The sequence below is a fragment of the Bubalus kerabau genome, chromosome 1 (genome assembly GCF_029407905.1).
Source record: "Bubalus kerabau isolate K-KA32 ecotype Philippines breed swamp buffalo chromosome 1, PCC_UOA_SB_1v2, whole genome shotgun sequence".
Taxonomy (NCBI): domain Eukaryota; kingdom Metazoa; phylum Chordata; class Mammalia; order Artiodactyla; family Bovidae; genus Bubalus; species Bubalus kerabau.
This window is the reverse complement of record NC_073624.1, coordinates 16,777,776-16,799,877: the sequence shown is the minus strand read 5'-3', so window position 1 is coordinate 16,799,877 and position 22,102 is coordinate 16,777,776. Positions and strand designations below refer to the sequence as shown.

Sequence of the window (22,102 nt, the reverse complement as noted above, 5' to 3'; positions counted from 1 at the left end):
GTAACAATGATAATTACTGATGTTTACTGAATGTCTACTAAAATCCAGGCATCCCACTAAACATTTTATGTGCATTAACACTTCTAATCTGCATAATACCCCTATGAAGTAAGAATTGTGGTCTCACTTCACAAATAAGACTTGGCCAAAAACACACAGCTAAATTTTCTCCAATTTTTAAACACTTACATTGTATTTACTATGCACCAGGCATTATTCTGAAGCATTTTTCAAATACTGATTGATTTAATTCTTATAATAATGACTATTATCATCCTCATTTTACAGATGAGGAAACTGAGGCACAGAGAAGTTAGGTGACCTGCCAAGCTTGTACTAGTAAGCAGCAAAGCTGTACTTTGAACCTACACCAGGGTCATCAAAGTTTATCTGTAAAGGGCCAAGCAGAAAATACATTCGTCTTGGCAGGTATGTCTCTGTCACAGCTATTCAGTTCTTCAGTTGTAGCATGAAAGCAGCCATTGACAGTACATAAAGGAATGGCTATGGATGGTGACAACCATGAAATTAAAAGACTATTGTTTCTTGGCAGGAAAGCTATGACAAACCCAGACAGTGTATTAAAAAGCCAAGACATCACTGTGCTGACAAATGTCCATCTAGTCTTTCCAGTAGTCATGTACAGGTATGAGAGCTGGACCATCACAAAGGCAGAGAACCAAAGAATTGATTTTGAACTGTGGTGTTGGAGAAGACTCTTGAGAGTCCCTTGGACTGCAAGAAGATCAAACCAATCAATCTTAAAGGAAATCAACCCTGAATACTCTGGTAGGACTGATGCTGAAGCTGAAGCTCCAATACTTCAGCCACCTGACGCAAACACCCAACTCATTGGAAAAGACCCTGATGCTCGGAAAGATTGAGGGCAGAAGGAGAAGAGGGCAACAGAGGATGAGATGGTTGGATGACATCACCGATTCAATGGACATGAACTTGGGCAAACTCTGGGAGATGGTGAGGGACAGGGAGGCCTGGAGTGCTGCAGTTCATGGGGTGGCAAAGAGTTGGACATGACTTAGCAACTGAACAACAAGTGGCTATAATCCCATAAAATTTGTTATGGACACTGAAGTTTGAGTTTTATATTATTTTTTAATGTCACAAGATATTAGTCTTCTTTTGATTTTTCTCAACCATTTAAAAATGTCAAAACCATTCTTAGCCTACAGACTGTACAGAAACAGACAATAGGACACAGTTTGATGATCCCTGACCTACAAACCTGCCAGAATCCCTGCTATTAAGCATTAGACTAGACTTACCCTTTCGAAAAAAAATTCAATTGTTTCCTTAAATATTTTAAATTACATGGCATTTAATATACATATTTTAAAGCACTTTTTTAAAATTTGTATTTAATTTTGGCTGTTCTGGGTCTTTGTTGCTGCTCACAGGCTTTCTCCAATTTCAGCAAGTGGGAGTTACTCTCTAGTTGGCGTTGCATGGGCTTCTCACTGCAGTGGCTTCTCCTGTTGCGGAGTACAGGCTCTAGGGTGTGAAGGCTTCAGTAGTTGTGCCACGAAGGCCAAGTTGCCCCGAGGCATGAGAAATCTTCCTGGACCAGGTATCAAAACAATGTCCCTTGCATTAGCAGGCAGATTCTTAACCACCAAGCAAGTCCCTTTTAAGCACTTTAAATGCCTGACAGCTCACACAACCCTATAGGCAAAATTTCTAAATCCATAGTCAACCTTGTAAGTCTAATAGATCACATATAAACATTTTTCAAATTATCTTAGTCATCTTAAAATCTCAAGTCTAAAACTTTACTTCCCACATTGAAGGTTAATACATTAGCTTCTCTTATACATCAAACACTTAAATTCATAATGTCACATACATATATCTGTAAAGCAAATTTACTGGTTTAGGTAGGTCAAAATTACTGGGTTAAATTTTAACCATTGTACAGGTACTTAAAGGTCAGAGATTTGAGACCAAGACAAAACTTCAGTTCCATTCAGTCAGTTCAGTTCAGTCGCTAAGTCGTGTCCGACTCTTTGCAACCCCCTGGACTGCAGCATGCCAGGCCTCCCTGTCCATCACCAACTCTGGAGTTTACTTAAACTCATGGCCATTGAGTCAGTGATACCATCCAGCGATTTCATCCTCTGCCATGTAGGGCCACCCAAGATGGACAAATCATGGTGGAGAGGTCTGACAGAATGTGGTCCACTGGAGAAAGGAATGGCAAACCACTTCAGTACTCTTTCCTTGACAAACCAATGAACAGTATGAAAAGGCAAAAAGATAGGACACTGAAAGAGGAACTCCCCAGGTCAGTAGGTACCCAATATGCTACTGGAGATCAGTGGAGAAACAACTCCAGAAAGAATGAAGGGATGGAGCCAAAGGAAAAACAATACCCAGCTGTGGATGTGACTGGTGATGGAAGCAAGGTCCAATGCTGTAAACAGCAATATTGCATAGGAACCTGGAATATTAGGTCCATGATTCAAGGCAAATTGGAAGTGGTCAAACAGGAGATGGCAAGAGTGAACGTTGACATTTTAGGAATCAGCAAATTAAAACTGACTGGAATGAGTGAATTTAACTCAGATGGCATTATACCTACTACTGTGGGCAAGAATCCCTTAGAAGAAATGGAGTAGCCATCACAGTCAACAAAAAGTCCAAGATGCAGTACTTGGATGCAGTCTCAAAAGTGACAGAATGATCTCTATTACCATTCAATAGCATGGTAATCCAAGTCTATGCCCCAACCAGTAATGCTGAAGAAGCTGAAGTTGAATGTTTCTATTAAGACCTACAAGACCTTCTAGAACTAACACCCAAAAAAGATATCCTTTTCATTATAGGGGACTGGGATGCAAAAGTAGGAAGTCAAGAAACACCTGCAGTAACAGGTAAATTTGGCCTTGGAGTACAGAATGAAGCAGGGCAAAGGCTAATAGAGTTCTGCCAAGAGAACACACTGATCATAGCAAACACCCTCTTCCAACAACACAAGAGAAGACCCTACACATGGACATCACCAGATGGCCAACACCGAAATCAGATTGATTATATTCTTTGCAGCCAAAGATGGAGAAGCTCTATACAGTCAGCAAAAACAAGACTGGGAGCTGACTGTGGCACAGATCATGAACTCCTTATTGGCAAATTCAGACTTAAATTGAAGAAAGTAGGGAAAATCACTAGATCATTCAGGTATGACCTAAATCAAATTGCTAACGATTATACAGTGGAAATGAAAAATAGATTTAAGGGACTAGATCTGATAGACAGAGTGCCTGATGAACTATGGATGGAGGTTCATGATATTGTACAAGAAACAGGGAGCAAGACCATCCCCCCAAAAAAAAAGAAATGAAAAAAAGCAAAATGGCTGTCTGAGGAGGCCTTACAAATAGCTGTGAAAAGAAGACAAGTGAAAAGCGAAGGAGAAAAGGAAAGATATACCCATTTGAATGCAGAGTTCCAAAGAATAGCTAGGAGAGATAAGAAAGCCTTCCTCAGTGATCAGTGCAAAGAAATAGAGGAAAACAATAGAATGGGAAAGACTAAGGATCTCTTCAAGAAAATCAGAAGATACCAAGGGAACATTTCATGCAAAGATGGGGTCAATAAAGGACAGAAATGGTATAGGCCTAACGGAAGCAGAAGATATTAAGAAGAGGTGGCAAGAATACACAGAAGAACTGTACAAAAAAGATCTTCACGACCAAGATAATCACAAAGGTATGATCACTCACCTAGAGCCAGACATCCTGGAATGTAAAGTCAAGTGGGCCTTAGAAAGCGTCCCTATGAACAAAGCTAGTGGAGGTGATGGAATTCCAGTGGAGCTATTTCAAATCCTAAAAGATGATGCTTTGAAAGTGCTGCACTCAATATGCTAGCAAATTTGGAAAACTCAGCAGTGGCCACAGGACTGGAAAAGGTCCGTTTTCATTCCAATCCCAAAGAAAGGCAATGCCAAAGAATGCTCAAACTACTGCACAGTTGCACTCGTCTCACACGCTAGTAAAGTACTGCTCAAAATTCTCCAAGCCAGGCTTCAGCAATACGTGAATCGTGAACTTCCAGATGTACAAGCTGGTTTTAGAAAAGGCAGAGGAACCAGAGTTCAAATTGCGAACATCCGCTGGATCATCGAAAAAGCAAGAGAGTTCCAGAAAAACATCTATTTCTGCTTTATTGACTATGCCAAAGCCTTCGACTGTGTGGATCACAATAAACTGTGGGAAATTCTTCAAGAGATGGGAATACCAGACCACCTGACCTGCCTCTTGAGAAACCTGTATGGAGGTCAGGAAGCAAGTTAGAACTGGACATGGAACAACAGACTGGTTCCAAATAGGAAAAGGAGTACGTCAAGGCTATATATTGTCACTGTGCTTATTTAATTTATATGCAGAGGACATCATGAGAAACGCTGGGCTGGTTGAAGCACAAGCTGGAATCAAGATTGCTGGGAGAAATATCAATAACCTCAGATATGCAGATGACACCACCCTTATGGCAGAAAGTGAAGAAGTACTAAAGAGCCTCTTGATGAAAGTGAAAGAGGAGAGTGAAAAAGTTGGCTTAAAGCTCAACATGCAGAAAACAAAGATCATGGCATCCAGTCCCACACTTCATGGCAAATAGATGGAGAAACAGTGTCAGACTTTGAGGGGGGGGCCTCCAAAATCACTGCAGATGGTGATTGCAGCCATGAAATTAAAAGATGCTTACTCCTTGGTAGAAAAGTTATGACCAACCTAGACAGCATATTGAAAAGCAGAAACATTACTTTGCCAACAAAGGTCTGTCTAGTTAAGGCATGGTTTTTCCAGTAGTCATGTATGGATATGAGGGCTGGACTATAAAGAAAGCTGAGTGCCAAAGAATTGATGCTTTTGAACTGTGGTGTTGGAGAAGACTCTTGAGAGTCCCTTGGACTGCAAGAAGATCCAACCAGTCCTTCCTAAAGGAAATCAATCCTGAATATTCTTTGGAAGGACTGATGTTGAAGCTGAAACTCCAATACTTTGGCCACCTGATACGAAGAGCTGACTCATTTGAAAAGACCCTGATGCTGGGAAAGATTGAGGGCAGAAGGATAAGGGGACGACAGAGGATGAGACAAAACTTAGGACCTGCATACTCCCAAGATGATGCTGTTTCAGTCACAAGTGAACACTCTCAACCCATTTTTAAAGATGAAGTTGTCTCCTGTGTCATGGATTCCCCAAGGTCATTTGCTTCGACTGATAATGTTACAAGTTACACTCTTATCTAGTTTTTATTGTCTCATTCACTGTGCAACTAATTTCTTTCACAACTTCACTTGGGTATATGAATGTCCTTACTTTGTAGGTGTTGAGTTACTTTGTAGCTTTTTGTTGAGAGAAAAGTTGGAAAAGAGGAATTTCCTTATCTGGTTTGATTCTTTGGTTTTTTGATGACATAGTTCACTTCAGTTCAGTTGCTCAGTCATGTCCAACTCTTTTCGACCCCATGAATCGCAGCACGCCAGGCCTTCCTGTCCATCACCAACTCCCAGAGTCCACCCAAACCCATTTCCATCGAGTCAGTGATGCCATCCAACCATCTCATCCTCTGTCGTCCCCTTCTCCTCCTGCCCTCAATCTTTCCCAGCATCAGGGTCTTTTCAAATGACCGTCAAATGATGCTTTCACATCAGGTGGCCAAAGTATTGGAGTTTCAGCTTCAACATCAGTCCTTCCAATGAACACCCAGGACTGATTTCCTTTAGGATGGACTGGTTGGATCTCCTTGCAGTCCAAGGAACTCTCAAGAGTCTTCTCCAACACCACAGTTCAAAAGCATCAATTCTTCGGCTCTCGGTTTTCTTTTTAGTCCAACTCTCACACCCATACATGACACTGGAAAAGCCATAGCCTTGACTAGACGGATCTTTGTTGGCAAAGTAATGTCTCAGCTTTTTAATATGCTGTCTAGGTTGGTCATAACTTTCCTTCCAAGGAGAAGCAAGTGTCTTTTAATTTCATGACTGCAATCACCATTTGCAGTGATTCTGGAGCCCAGAAAAATAAAGTCTGACACTGTTTCCCCATCTGTTTCCCATGAAGTGATGGGACCGGATGCCATGATCTTAGTTTTCTGAATGTTGAGCTTTAAGCCAACTTTTTCACTCTCCTCTTTCACTTTCATCAGGAGGCTCTTTAGTACTTCTTCACTTTCTGCCATAAGGGCAGTCATCTGCATATCTGAGGTTATTGATATTTCTCCCAGCAATCTTGATTCCAGCTTGTGCTTCAACCAGCCCAGCGTTTCTCATGATGTCCTCTGCATATAAGTTAAATAAGCAGTGACAATATACAGCCTTGACATATTCCTTTTCCTATTTTGAACCAGTCTGTTGTTCCATGTCCAGTTCTAACTGTTGCTTCCTGACCTCCATACAAGTTCCTCAAGAGGCAGGTCAGGTGGTCTGGTATTCCCATCTCTTGAAGAATTTCCCACAGTTTATTGTGATCCACACAGTCGAAGGCTTTGGCATAGTCAATAAAGCAGAAATAGATGTTTTTCTGGAACTCTCTTGCTTTTTTGATGATCCAGCAGATGTTGGCAATTTGAACTCTGGTTCCTCTACCTTTACTAAAACCAGCTTGATGACATAAGATGCAGTGTAATGGAAATGTCCATGCTCTGGAAGTTGCAAATCAAGGTACAGCCTTCACATATGTACAGTTGGAAGGGCTTATTGAGTGTGTTTACCCATGATCCTTTCTCCCTCAGTTGACATCACTGGTAGAGACAACTGGGCAAGGGAAGAAAGCTGTTTGTGTAGATGGAGCCATCAAAAACCTGGATTCATCTAAGCTTTATCTGTCTCAATCTAATATACCTGGACAAAGCTCAGTTTGCTTTAAAAGTGTTCCGAGTAATGAAATCTAGATATAGCCAGCACTACCAATTTAAGTTTGGGTATAAACCCAATGCACATTTGGATACCTAACTCTATCGCCTGGACATATAGCCGGGAATTCCTCTCAGACAGCAATAAGGACTGTGCATATTCCCTTTATCTCTCCTTGGAGCAGAATCATGATTTTTAGCAAAACAGGGAGGATTCAATCTGTCACCCGTGTGTGTGTGTGTTAGTTGCTCAGTCATGTCCAACTCTTTGTGACCTCATAAACCGTAGCCCACCAGGTTTCTTTGTCCATGGAATTTCCCAAGCAAGAATACTGGAGTGGGTTTCCATTCCCTTCTCCAGAGGATCTTCCCAATCCAGAGATTGAACCTGGGTCTCCCACATTGCAGGCAGATTCTTTATAATCTGAGCCACCAGGCAAGAGGTCTGTCACCCTTGCCAAAATCCAATTAGAAAATCTTTGATCCTTTTTCCCCCAAAGAATGGAAGGAAGGAAAAAACAATTCAAGGTTTTTTGACTTAGGAGTATTTCCCCAAATTAGTGGTTTTGCTCCTTTTTCAGGATTTTTCCTAAACATCTATAGCATACACAGATACATAATATGTTTGTATGTTGACTTGTTTGTTTGGAGGATGAGTTCTGTTTGGGAGAAGATGACATAGACATACTTTTCTCTATTTCTCCCATTCAATACAACTGAAAACCCTGGATATTATATGTAGAACAAACATAAGAAGAATTCTGAAAGGTGGAAAAAAGAAAGCAGACTGTCTAGGACCTAACAAACAAGATGGTAGTGAATTCCATGGGTTTTTTTTTTACCTTGTGCATCCCAGACTCGATGCTAGGGAGGTCAGCAACCTGGAAACACCAGCATGCATAGACCAAAAAATAAGCTCTGATAAAGTCTGCCATCTAGTCAAAAAACCAGAAAAGGGGTAGTCTACACACATACACACACAAAAAAATAAATAAATAAATAAACAGAAAACAAACACTCTGTTCCAGCCAAATGCCCACTGAAAAACTGTGGAGCCACTCACATCCACACCAGCAAAAGCCAAGAGGGAAACCTAGACTCCCAACTTCATGAGACTGCAACAAGACAGCCCATGCTGGAGTATGCCAGAGAGGCCAGGTGGGGAGCCTGTTCCCACAGACCAGTCATTAGGCTCTTCCCCATTCCATGCAGTGTCAGTGGGGACCAGTGGGATGGTCTGCCCAGCAGTAGGAGAAGCCCCAGCCCTTCAGGTGTCAACAAAGGCCAAATGGGGACTCTGGACTTCAATCTCCAAGCAGTAATGATAAGGCAGTGCCCCTCCTCTCCCTGCAAAAGTGGTGTAAAAATAACCCATTCAAACCCAGTCAAACAGAAGACACAGGGTTTCCCTGGTGGACTAAATGTTGGGGATTTGCCTGCCAATGTAGGGGACACAAGTTCAATCCCTGGTCCAGGAAGACCCCACATGCCACAGAGCAACTAAGCCCTTGCACCACAACTACTGAGCTGATGTGCCACAACTACTGAAGCTCACACACCCAGAGCCTGTGCTCCACAACACGAGAAACCACTGCAGTGAGAAGACAGCACATCGCAAAGAAGAGTAGCACAGCTAGAACCAGTGAGCAGCAATGAAGGCCCATTGCAGCTAAAAATGAATGAATCAGTCTTTAAAAAGTGAAGATCCAGAGTCTATAACAAAAGGCAAAAATTATCCAGGTTTCAATAAGAAATCACTCATCATATCCAGAACCAGGCAGATCTCAAACTGAATGAAAAATGTCAACCAATAGATGCCAACACTGAGATGATAGAGATATTAGAGTTATTTTCAGGCAGCCATAATAAATATGCTCAAACAAGCAAATACATAAAAATTACAAATGAAAACTTTTATAACTTAAAAATACAGTAACCAAATTAAAAGCTGAGCAAATGAGCTCAATGGTAGAATGGATAGGACACAGGGGGAAAAAAATCAGTTAACTGGAAGATAAAACATAGAAATTACAACAGAAAAAAATCAGACCAAAAAGAAAATAAAAGAAAGAAAAAAACAAAAGAACCAGAGCCTCAGGGATCTTTGAGCCTATAACAAAAGATTTAATGTTTGTATGTTTGTATCATCACCGTCCCAGAAGATAAAGAGGGCAGGGCTGAAAAAAATAGTCAACGTAATAATGGCTGAAAACTCAAATTTGCCAAGAAACATAATCCTACAGATTATGAAACTAAGCAAAGCCCTGACAGGATTAACCCACAGGAATATACCAAGATACATCAAAATTAACCTTCAGAAAACCAAAGACAAAGAAAAATTATTCAAAAACTACCAGAGGAAAATGACATCTTGCCTATACGAGAAATTAATTATCTTACTATCCTAGAGGTCAAAAGCCTGAAATGGGTCTTTCCAGGATCAAATTAAGGTAATCTGAATGTTTGTGCGTGCATCCTCAGTCATGTCCGACTCTTTGAGACTCTATGGGCTGCAGCCTACCAGGCTGCTCTATCCATGGGATTTTCCAAACAAGAATTCTGGAGTGGGTTGCCATTTCCTGTTCCAGAGGATCTTCCAGACCCAGGGATAGAACCCGCATCTTCTGTGTATTTCCTGCCTTGGAGGTGTTTTCTTTACCACTAAGCCAAAAGCAACAGAGCTCTAGTCCTTCTTGGGAAAGCCTGTTTCCTGTCTCTCAAGACACTAGAGGCTACCCATATTATTTGTTTCATGGCCTCCTCCCTCCATCCTCCATTCAGCCAGCAAGCTCATGCCAAGTTCTTCTCACACTACCACCCCTCTTTCTCTCCTTTCTGCCTCCTTCTTCTAATTATAAAGACCTCTGTGAATGCCATGGGCTCATTTGGATAATCCAGGATAATCTCCCCATATTAGGATCAGCTGATTATCAACTTTAATGATTCTGCAAACTTAATTCCCCTTTTGCCTAAAATATCCATAGGTTCCAGGGATTATGACACAGACATCTTTCAGGAGACATGATTCTGCACCACACTATTGAAAATATCCTTCAGAAATGAAGGGAAAATCAGGACTTCCCTGGTGATCCAGAGGTTAAGAATCCACCTTGCAGTGCAGGGAACGTGGGATTGATCCCTTGGTCGGGAAACTAAGATCCCACATGCCATGGAGTAGCTGAGCCCAACGTGCTGCAACTACTGAGCCAAGGCACCACTAGAGAGTCCATGCAGCACAGTGAAGGGACCCACATGGCCACAACCGAGACCCAGAGCAGCTAAATAAATACATACATTCTTTTTCTAAAGAAGGGAAAATCAAGACAACCTCAATAAAGGAAAACTACAGAGAATCTGTCACCACAGACCTGCCTTAAATGAAGGGCTAAAAGGAGTTCTCTAAGAAAAACTCTTGGAACATCATAAAAGAAGAAAGAATACACTAAGCAAAAATACGGATCAATACAATAGGCTTGGGTTTTCTAAAATGTGCTTGACAGTTGAAACAAAATTATAGCACTGCTGTTTGGAATAAGCACTAGCTAAAAGTATGAAACCTGGATTTGAATCACAATTCTCCTGCTGGTTGGTTATATTCACTGTCTATGAGCTGCAGTAACTTTGACCTGACCCCTCATTTTCTCATTTACAGCCTGGGGGAGATAGAACTCGTTAGATATCTAAAAGGCCTCCATCTAGAAAATCTGTGATGTTAGGCTGTGACTGTCATTCAGTGAATAATGTCAAATGTCCTATGTAAAAACCAGTGTCATCGTCCATTTTAATTCAGTACTTCAGTAAATATGCATCAAACACAAGCCCCTATGCTAATTCCCTAATTCCTTACTATTTACACTGGTAAAAGGCCTTGACCAGATACTTACATCACCTTTAAATCCTGCTCCCAGGCCTTAACCTTTCCTATCCCACCACCAGCACCACATACAACACTTCCTGCCCTTAGAAGCATCCTAAAAGAGTCTGCTCCCACCCAGCTTCCCAACCTGACTTCCATCGAGGCCCCTAAGGCATTCACTGATTGTAAAAAGTATCACTTCAAGAAAATGAGAAGATGAGCCACAGACTAGAACAAAAGATTTGCAAAACACATGTCTGATAAAGGAGTGGCATCCAGTGGTAAAGAACCCCCCTGTCAATGCAGGAGATTTGAATTCGATCCCTGGGTCAGGAAGATCCCCTGGAGAAGGAAATGGCAACCCACTCCAGTATTCCTGCCTGGGAAATCCTACAGACAGGGAAGCCTGGTGGGCTACAGTCCATGGGGTCTCAAAGAGTCAGACAGGACTAAGCTGCAGAACAGAAGCATCTAAGATATGAGAACACTCAAAACTCAATAGGAAGATGACAACCCAATTTTAAAATGAGCAAAAGATCTGAAGAGACACCTTACCAAAGATGATATACAGATGGAATATAAGCATGTGAAAAGATGCTCAACATCAAATGTCATTACGGAAATGCAAATTGAAACAATAATACACTACTACACACTTATGAAACTCCAGTACTTTGGCCACCTCATGCAAAGAGTTGACTCATTGGAAAAGACTCTGATGCTGGAAGGGATTGGGGGCAGGAGAAGGGGACAACAGAGGATGAGATGGCTGGATGGCATCACTGACTCGATGGACATGAGTTTGGGTAAACTCTGGGAGTTGGTGATGGACAGGGAGGCCTGGTGTGCTGCAATTCATGGGGTCGCAAAGAGTCAGACACGACTGAGCAACTGAACTGAACTGAACTGACACACTTATTAGAATGGCCAACATCTAAAATTCTGAGAACACCAAATGCTGCTGAGGTAGTGGAGCAAAAAGAACTCTCATTCATAGCTGGTAGAAATGCAAAATGGTATAGTCACTTTGGAAGACAAAATTAAGCATACTCTAACCCTGTGAACCAGTAATAAAGATACACACAAGGAAGAACAAGGTGAGAGAATTTGCTTCACCAGATATTAAGAGTTATAAACAATATGGTATTTGATACAAGAACAGATAAATTAATGTACTGACAAACAGATAAATTGATTTACTGAGCAGAAATCAGTTTGTCAAGGGACTTCTCTGGCGGTCCAGTTGTTAAAACTCCACACTTCCACTGCAAGAGGCACAGGTTCAGTCCCTGGTCAGGGAACTAAGATCCTGTATACCACATGGTGTGGCCAAAAAACAAACAAAAAAAAGTCAGTTTATCATTACACAGTAAGGCATACATGACCAAACTTCTATCATGCTTACCTAGGAACACTCTTACACATATATGTCTGGTGGTACACAGGTATAAAAATGTACACAATGGCATTGCCTATAGTATTCTCAAGTAGTGCTCAGTCTCTCAGTCATGTCTGGCTTTTTGTGGTCGCATAGACTGTAACCCGCCAGGCTGCTCTGTCCATGGAATTTTCCAGGTAAGAATATTGGACGGGGTTGCCATTTCCTCCTCCAAGGGATCTTCCTGACCCAGGGATCATACCCAAGTCTCTTGCATCTCCTCCCTTGGCAGGTGCATTCTTTACCACTAGCACCACCTGGGAAGGCCATAATATTCCCAAATTGGAAACAAACAAACAAAAAAATTGAACTCCAATGCAGTCATGGCAAAGGTTGTGGGGAAGAGACAGTGTTCAGATCACTTGTGTCTTCAGCTCATAAGTCACCAGACAATGAAGAGTCATATGGAGAAGACTATACACCATCTAGAAATCCTGGATGGGACTCGAATGTGTCTCTTGGGAAGGAGGGGTGTGTATTCTCCATGTGGGAAGAAGGGTGAAATGGATATTGCACCCAAAACACCAGGAGGATGGACTGCTGCAGAGACTGCCAGCTGATTACTGAAACACTCCACCTCATCCTGGCCACACAGCTGAACTACATTTCCCAGCCTCCCCAGCTGTGTAGGTGGCCAAATGACTGGACAGTCGCTAATGGAAACTGAGCAGAATGATAATCACCCCTTCCAGGCCTGGTCTGTGAAATCCCCCAACGTGCCATCCTCTGATACTTGCTCTTTCCAGCTTGGTACAGCCAACCGTACACAGTGATCTTGGAAATCCTGTGTTGGAAACGGCTGAGGCACAGATGGATACAGCCTGGGTCTCTAATTCAAAATGACTGGACCAAGCAAAGCAGTGTTTCAGAATTTGGAATAATACATAATACAATCCAGATACGTATATTTGCTCAGGTCCACATTCCTTCATCTTAAACTCTTGGGTCCAGTTATGTTTCAGTAGGGCTTCCCTGGTGGCTCAGATGGTAAAGAATCTGCCTGCAATTCGGGAGACCTCGGTTCGATTCCTGGATTGGGAAGATCCCCTGGAGGAGGGAATGGCAATCCACTCCAATATTTTTGCCTGGAGAATCCCATGGACAGAGGAGCCTGGCGGTCTACAGTCCATGAGGTCGCAAAGAGTCAGCCATGACTGAGCGACTAAGCACAGCGCAGCACATGTTTCAGTATCCCGATCTCTGGAGATTTTATTGAGGTAAACATAGGCTATGTATTATACACCAGTCTATGTGAATTACATACCTTCCCTGACCAGCTCTGGGACAGCCTCTCAGAATCAAGCACATTAATATTTCTTCTGGGGACTTCCCTGGTGGTCCAGGGGCTAAGACTTCTCGTTCTCAATGCAGGGGGCCCAGGTTTGATCCCTTCAGGGAACTAGATCCCACATGCGGCAACTAAGAGTTTCCATGCCTCAACTGAAGGAAAAAAAAAAAACAGATCCCACATGCCAACACTAAAGATCACATTTGCCACAACTAAGACCTGGCGCAGTCAAATTAATTCAGCCGCTCAGTTGTGTCCTCTTTGCGACCCCATGGACTGCAGCACGCCAGGCCTCCCTGTCCTTCACCATCTCCCAGAGTTTGCTCAAATTCATGTCCATTGAGTCAGTGATGCCATCCAACCATCTCATCCTTTGTCATCCCCTTCTCTTCCTGGTTTCAATCTTTCCCAACATCTGGGTCTTTTTCCAATGAGTCAGTTCTTTGCATCCGGTGGCCAAAGTATTGGAGTTTCAGCTTCAGCATCAGTCCTTCCAATGAACACCCAGGACTCTCCTTTAGGATGGACTGGTTGGATCTCCTTGCAGTCCAAGGGACTCTCAAGAGTCTTCTTCAATACCACAGTTCAAAAGCATCAAATTAATTAATTAAAATACTTCTTTGGAAAAATATGAATATTTACTTTGAAATGAAGCCTATAAATAGTTTCACCTGTTCAGGGCAGGATGAATTTTGGCATTAGACTACCTAAAAACACTTTTGGTTTTCAAAATTTTGTGGATTGCAGGATTGCAGGTGAGAGACTCTGTGGCTATGCAGCCAAATCCCATAGTAAAATAAAGGTTTAGAAGTAATTAGAGAAAATAAATAATGGGGGAAATATTGATTTCAGGGTCAGGCTATGCCAGTGACAATGAAATTAAACTTTGTTGAAGGGATTCTCCAATCAGGAGGCTGATGTGATGTCAAGCCCACACTCCATTGGCTCAGCCTTTTGACCACCTTAGTAGCAGAGAAGGCTGAGAAATATAATTTAGCTGATGCCTACAGTGGGTTGGACTAAGGTTTGGTGAGAAGTTGACGATCTCTACAACAGTCCACGCTTCTGGTTACCATTGTGAGGCTGTACCAGAGATGATGAAATTAAACTCCATTGAAAGGATTTTCCAACCAAGAGGTTGGTAGGGCTGTTTCGATCATCTAGTTTTCAGTTTTTCTCTTGTGAATTGTACTGCAGATCTGAGGGACCCTCTCCTGGATGGGAAAGATCCCCTGGAGAAGGGCATGGCAACCCACTCCAGTATTCTTGCCTGGAGAGTACCATGGACAGAGGAGCCTGGTAGGCTACAGTCCATAAAGTTGCAGTCAGACACGACTAAAGTGACTTAGCACAGCACAGCACTCAGTTGTGTCCTGGATGGGAGCGCCCTTCTGGCACACCCTGTCTTGTCTGGGCCATGCCTTCTCCATCTCCAAAGATTTCTTTGGGTCCATCAGTTTCTGCTGCTGCTGCTGCGTCGCTTCAGTCGTGTCTGACTCTGTGCGACCCCATAGACGGCAGCCCACCAGGCTCCCCCGTCCCTGGGATTCTCCAGGCAAGAACAGTGGAGTGGGTTGCCATTTCCTTCTCCAATGCAGGAAAGTGAAAAGTGAAAATGAAGTCGCTCAGTCGTGTCCAACTCTAGCGACCCCATGAACTGCAGCCTACCAGGCTCCTCCGTCCATGGGATTTTCTAGGCAAAAGTACTGAAGTGGGGTGCCGTTGCCTTCTCCAATCAGTTTCTGACCCAATCACTAATACCAGCTCCACAAATACCCACTAATTGTGAATATTTGTGATGTCTGATGTGCATAGAAAAGTCTATTACCAGTTACCTGGGGTTTAAATTAATGTTTAATTTATTAAAATTGTGAGTATAAAACACAGTTTTGCTCAAACCTTGACATTCAACTTACAAATCTTGAAATTCTATTTCTAAATGTACTAATTTTTTTTAATTGCTTCTACTTGTTCTTTGATTGATGTTTAAATCAACTTGAACAGATTTACACTTCTTTAGCAATTAGTTTCATCTACAAAGTTAGTAAAATTTCCATAACTGTTTTACACCATATTCATATGCTTGATATATCTGATTTTTTCCCCTCTTGTGCACTTCAATTGCATGACAAGGTAGACTTAAAAATACTCACAAAATCATTCTTATAACATTCTTATAACATATGCAGCTCTTGTAAATCTAAGTACTTAATTCACTATGTTCTACAGTTTGATTTCTCTTAAATGTTCTAATACTTTATTTGTTTATTTTTTTGTTTGTTTAAATTTGTTTATTTATTTATTTGTTTATAAACTTGAGCAGTGTCTTATACCTTTCAACTAAAAATCATAATTCTGAAATTAACAGATATTTCAAGTTGGAAACACAAAGCTTACCTTAACATCAAGATATTACAATTACTTCACAGTCTCTATACTAAATTCTACACCTCCTCAGGAGACCAGTTTGACCTTGTTGGAAAGGCTGAGGTTAGTAGGTCAAAAAACTAGTGCCGTAAACAATTGGCTGTCAGATTGAAGAGCAGAGCAGGAGAGCTCCGGGGCTACAGGCAGTCACAGTAACCCCCTACCTCCACCCCCGTGAACTTACTGAGACTTCTCCAGGTGGAGTTACCTCTGCTGACCGCAGGGTGAGCTTTTAGCTGGACTAGCTCACAGTTCACAGCTGCTGCTGCTAAGTCACTTCAGTCGTGTCCGACTCTTTGCGACCCCATAGACAGCAGCCCACCAGGTTCCCCCGTCACTGGAATTCTCCAGGCAAGAATACTGGAGTGGGTTGCCATTTCCTTCTCCAATGCATGAAAGTGAAAAGTGAAAGTGAAGTCGCTCAGTCGTGTCCAACTCTTTGCAACCTCATGGACTGCAGCCTACCAGGCTCCCCCATCCATGGGATTTTCCAGGCAAGAGTACTGGAGTGGGGTGCCATTGCCTTCTCCATTCACAGCAGCAGGGCATCTTTATCCCACCTTGGGCAGATGGACTGCTACCACACTCCCACCTAGAGGTCAGCAAATTTCCTTCACTTATTAAATCCACTGTATTTTTCTTTTGGGGGCTTTCCCAGTCACTCAGCAATAAAGAATCTGCCTGCAATGCAGGAGACATGAGTTCGATCCCTGGGTGGGGAAGATTCTTGCCTAAAAAATTCCATAGACAGAGGAGCCTGGAAGGCTGAGGTCCATGGAGTTGCAAAGTCAGATGCAACTGAGCACCCTTTTTTTTAACCTGATCCTCTCAATGGCCTCTTTTCTCTAAGCCTCTAATTAAGGGTCATCAGACCCACCCGCATAAACCTCCTATTCCTTTTCAAACCTGCCTGACCTCTAAGACCTCACACTCCTCCCATATGTGCCTAGCCTGTCTTTAAAGACCACAGACCTTTCTTCCAAAGAAATCGACATCTTCCTCCAGCTCAATCAGCCTTGCATTGCATTGGCCAAAGAGTTCATTCGAATTTTTTCTGTAACATTATACAAAAACTCTGAATAAACTTTTTGGCCAACCCAATATTTTTCCTTCAAAAGTTTCACCTTTCTTATTCCAGGAGAAAGGTCAAATCCTATATTGTTATTTTGTTGTTGCTGTTTTTAAGCAGTTCTTTCTTGACTCCTTGAGCAAGCATGCTTCTTAGACTCAGAATATTCCAGACACTGCCCTCTTGAATTGCCTTCACAAGCCCTTGTATATAAGGGTAATAAGTTCAATTATTTTTCTATGTTCACATGAAAATGGCATGAGTGAGTGAGTGAGTGAAGTTGCTCAGTCGTGTCCGACTCTTTGCGATCTCATGGACTGTAGCCTACCAGGCTCCTCTGTCCATGGGCTTTTCCAGGCACTAGTCCTGGAGTGGATTGCCATTTCCTTCTCCAGGGGATCTTCCCAACCCAGGAATCGAACCCAGATCTCCCGCATTGTAGACAGACGCTTTATCATCTGAGCAACATTCTCCATGAAAATGGCATATCCTCTGTTAAATAAGCGATCTTCACTCCTTTTGATATCTTCATTGGAAAAAAAACATACCACCCTTGGTAGCTAAAACCACAGTCCAAAATTCAAATTCTTGGCCAAGGACTATATACTTGACCAAAGGATGATAAAGGTTACAATTCCAGAGCTACCTGGAGATAGTTGTGGGTATCTCTTGAGAGCTTGTGGATAAGCCTAATGACCTGAGATATTGAACTCTCCACATTTCATTCCCTTGTCCCTCACTGACACAGTTCACAAGGACAGGTATGGCCTACCTGGGCCTGCATAAGGCTCACGGACACACAGTCAGGAGTGAAACATGAAACTCAGCTCCTTTTGAGGTCTGAGCTCAACCTAAATTCTGACTGAAAACCACTACAGAACAAAAAGCTATTCCATCCACCAGAGTCTTACCTGGAAAGCATTTATAGCTAAGATCCTGCTCATTTTGAGCAAAGACCATCTATTGGTGAACTAACCTCTGTTTTTGCCTTATCTATAGTACCAGGTCACCTCTGACCATGAAGTCAGCACCTGAAAGCCAGTGAGCTCTTGCTTATAGAGATCTTAGCCACTCCTGTGGCTAAGATCTGCTGCCTATTAAAAAAAAACTCTGTGCTTATTTAAATCAGCCTGAAAACTATGAAAATAGCCACTCTCCCATGGGCATTGGCCACAATAACCTTCTGTAAGCTGCCAAGTGAAGAAAAACCCAGGCATGTCTAGCTCCAAAGCACGTGTTCAAAACCACAAGCCCGGGGACTTCCCTGGCAGTCCAGTGGTTAGGACTCTGAGCTTCCAATGCAGGGGTTGAGAGTTCCATCCATAATCGGGGGAACTAAGATCTCACATGCTGCATAGCACAGTCAAAAAAATAAATAAATACACATTAGAAATAAATACAATCACCATTTGTTTTTTTTCTACAAGCCATGCTGCCAGAGTCTGGGGGCAGTGGAGGAGGGGCAAGGAATTTCAGCGATCCTGCCATCCCCTAGAGGCCATGTTTTAAAGACCCCTTCATCGCCTGCCCATCTCCCAATAATTAACGATAATGATAGCTCACGTATATTATGCCGATTCTGAGTTGCGTCAGAAAAAGTGATTTTTTTTTTAAACTAAATATTACAATTTATTCCATTTTCATGATTACAGGCATCACAGGGCAGGGTGAATAAACAAGGCAAATAAAGCAACCTCTTTTCCATCCCACCCCACCCCCATTTAATCATAGGCAGCATTTTGGCATTTTTACGATATACGGCTTGACTTAATTCATTGACATAGGTTGGAAGCTGGCAGCACCAAATCTTTGTAATTGAGGATCTTTCTCCATAGCCACTTCAAGAATTTTAATTCCTGAACTACACCATGAACTGTGAAACGCAGCATTCATGAAGCTTTTGCATCTTAATATGAGCTCTGACACCTCTTGTTAAGATAGGGAACTGTCTTAACAGGAAGACTGAAATCCATCTTCCTCTTGGCTAACCCAGTCCACCAGAAACCTTAACAGTTAAATTAGTATATAAAAATAAAACTGCGCTCCCAAGCATTGACTACAACTGTTATGCTGGGAACCGTTACTGGAGCACTAGTTCCCTCAGAGAAAAGAGATCTTAACCAGTGTCTTCCAAGAAAAAATAACCCCAGGAGAGTGTCTGTAATGTCCTTCAAAGAATGACTCAAGGTCAGGCAATCTTAGACATCCTGACAAGGTTACGAGTGTTTTCATACAAGACACATTTAAAACTGACCCCAGACCAAGTATTACAACCATAATCCCCCAAAATCCCATTATTTAGAACACCGAGTTCCTGCTGAGATGCCAAAGCCAGAAATCTCAAAGCAAAGAGTGACGGTTTATCATCTTTTACAAGTGAGAGAAAAATATCAAGGAGGGAAGGAAACTCTTCCCTCCCAAATTAATCAAATCAATGCCATCTTCAGTTCTAACTGACAAGAACCAGAGTCCTCAATTTCCTGATTTGAGATGTCCATTTTCAAGGTGACTGTCAAGGTTAAGAAGAGCTTTCAGGCTTTTCTTTGCCATGACCCATGAACTCCAGTCCTTCAGCAGGAATCTCCTTCTCCTTTATTGCTTTCTGATCTGAACACACTGATGGTAGTGCTTGAAGAGGTCAATGCATGGGTCCCTGGAGCAGTGCGCCCTGAGGAACTTCTTGGCAAACCAGTGACTGAAGTACTGGTGGGTGCACGCGATTCATGTTGGTGCAAGCCTCCCCTAGGCTGTTCATGGCGTGGGCCAGAAAAAGTGATCCTATTAAAGCCTCACTGAACCCTTGGAGTAAGCAATTCATTTGACAGCCAATGAGCCATCACTTAGAGAAGCTGAAGACCAAGACTGAACACTAAGTTGCTGAGATGTGAACATGGGGGTGGGAGGTGGGGGTGGGGGTAGGGGCTCCTCAATCCCTCTTCCCTCCTCCCTTACTCCTCCTCCCCATCCAATCCCTGGCAGGAGTGCCCCCTGTGCTTTGGAATTTCCTCAAAACAGCAAGATGATGCAGGAAGAGCAGGGCCCCGAGGTGGAGGGTCATTGGCTGGGTGGTCTGTGGGGGGCCGCCGGACTTGCAGGGGGACTAGGCAGCTGAGTCGCCTGGGCCTGGTACCCTGGGCCTTTGCCCTTCTGTCGTTTGCAAGTGACGTCACCGTCTCTCCACAGCTCCTGTGCCGTTTGGACTTCTCCCTGTCTGTGGCGCCCTGAGGCCAGGAAGACTCCTCTCCCTTTATTAGGCTAACTGAAAATCAGGAGTTTTCTCAACTTCTGCTTTTGCCCTTAGCCTCTTCCCAAAGAACCAGCCACGCAGAAGCCCATGGAGAAATGGCAGCGTAACCCCAACTCAGCTATTTAAGGGAAAAGATCACGTCTGTTGGGGAGGTGGGTGGGACTGAAGACTTGGGGTGAGAACCTCGGATATTTAGGGCAGGTCTTCGAGACTGGACATTACATTCAGGCTGGACGTTCCCTTATCCTGTGGGTGAGAATCCTCAGGCAGGCATCACCGGCTTCCAATTCCTTCAATGACAAAGCCAGCCCCATCACATCCCAGAGTCTGCATTCCCCCACCCCCTCCCACCCACCGTTGCTAAATTTAAACCTCATCTGTCCTTTTCCTGTAGAACGAGGTTATTTTAGGGAGCGACAGCAGCGTGGTGCCGCGGGAGACGCAGCGACACCAGCGCGATGAAAATAAGCGTGCCAGTTCCTCCGGTCTCTCAGATGCGCCTGCCTGCCGGCCTGGACTCACCCATCTCCCTCCGCACCGGCTCCCTTCCTGCCGCTCCTTGTCTTTCCAGGAGGGGGCGCCCCGGAGCGGGAGGCCTCAGCAGGTCGCTGGGTGAGAAGCGGGCCTCCGGGGAGGCAGAGTCCAAGACGCCCGGAGCCCACAGTGCTCCGAGGAGCACTAAGGATGCAAGCTCAGCTCATGCTACAGGCACCCTGGAAAGGTCCTAGGGTCTGGGGGTGTGTGTGTGTTGGTCGTTCAGTCGTCTCCAACTCTTTGCAGCCCCATGGACTGTAGCCCACCAGGCTCCTCTGTTCATGGGATTCTCCAAACAAGAATACTGGAGTGGGTTGCCATTCCCTCCTCCAAGGGGTCTTCCCAACCCAGGGATCCAACCCAGGTCTAATGCATTGCAGGCAGATTCTTTACCATCTGAGCTACCAGGAAAGGCCAGGGTCTAGGTGATTCACCAGTCGACTGGTCTAGAGGAACCCCGAGGGGAACCAGAGGACATATTTTGGGGGGACAACATGCAGAGAAGGTAATATGAGCTCTTTCACGGGTGCTAGGAGACTGGGAGCAGACATGTCATGCCTGACCTGTCCCAGCAAAGCCCCCAAGGCAGGGGCTGGCAGCTGCCGAAATGCAGGTTTTAGGATCGTGGAAAGGTTGCAGTGTGGTGGAATCCTGATGTGGTCAGAGCCCTGGTGTGTGTGTGTGTGTGCATGTCCACCTTCCCAGAAGACACAAAGGTGAGCATTCAGGTCTCTGGTCTAGTAATAGGATGCAGACACTTGGTTCTTGATCACTTGGTTACCGTCTCTGCCTCTACAGCTTCTCTCAAGGGTCTGGCTCTCCATCATGCACTTTCCAGGAAGCTCATCAGTTTTCACTGCAGAGAATGGACTTAAGAGGAAAACAAGCTTTCTGTGTGAAAGAGAAGGTCCAAATGAGGCCAAAGGAGATGTTTGCTGTGTCAAATTACATGAGGAGAGAAATGGGAAGCCCTGCCCAAGTCCTGGCGTCCTGAGGCTTTGGGAGGTTCTGTGAGGGAGGTTGGGGAACTTTCCAGGAGATCTTGAGCAACAAAATAGAAACCCATTTGGACTCCTGCCTGCCACCCCTTCTCTGCACAATGGAGTCGGCATCTTGCCTCACTCCTGATTCCCATTTCCAGTGTGTGTGTGAGAGAGAGAGAAAGAGAGAGAGACTGAGAGAGGAGAATGAGTCCACAAGCAAGAGTGGTCACTTGGGGCAATGTGGGGGCACTTGGGCTTCAAAGTCTTCTCCAGGCACCCACCCACCCCATGGTGACATGACCACCTGCCCAGCTGTCATGTCAGGAGGTTCTGGCAGCCATGGGCTGGCATCTGGGGTGTCAGCACTAGGGATGAACAGGAGGGACA

At 43.7% G+C, this 22,102-nt stretch overlaps 1 pseudogene; it reads right to left on the bottom strand.

Moving 5' to 3' along the window:
- Nucleotides 1-19,469: 19,469 nt before the first annotated feature.
- Nucleotides 19,470-19,706, bottom strand: LOC129641363 (TP53-regulated inhibitor of apoptosis 1-like; annotated as a pseudogene).
- Between the last annotated feature and the right edge of the window lie 2,396 nt (nt 19,707-22,102).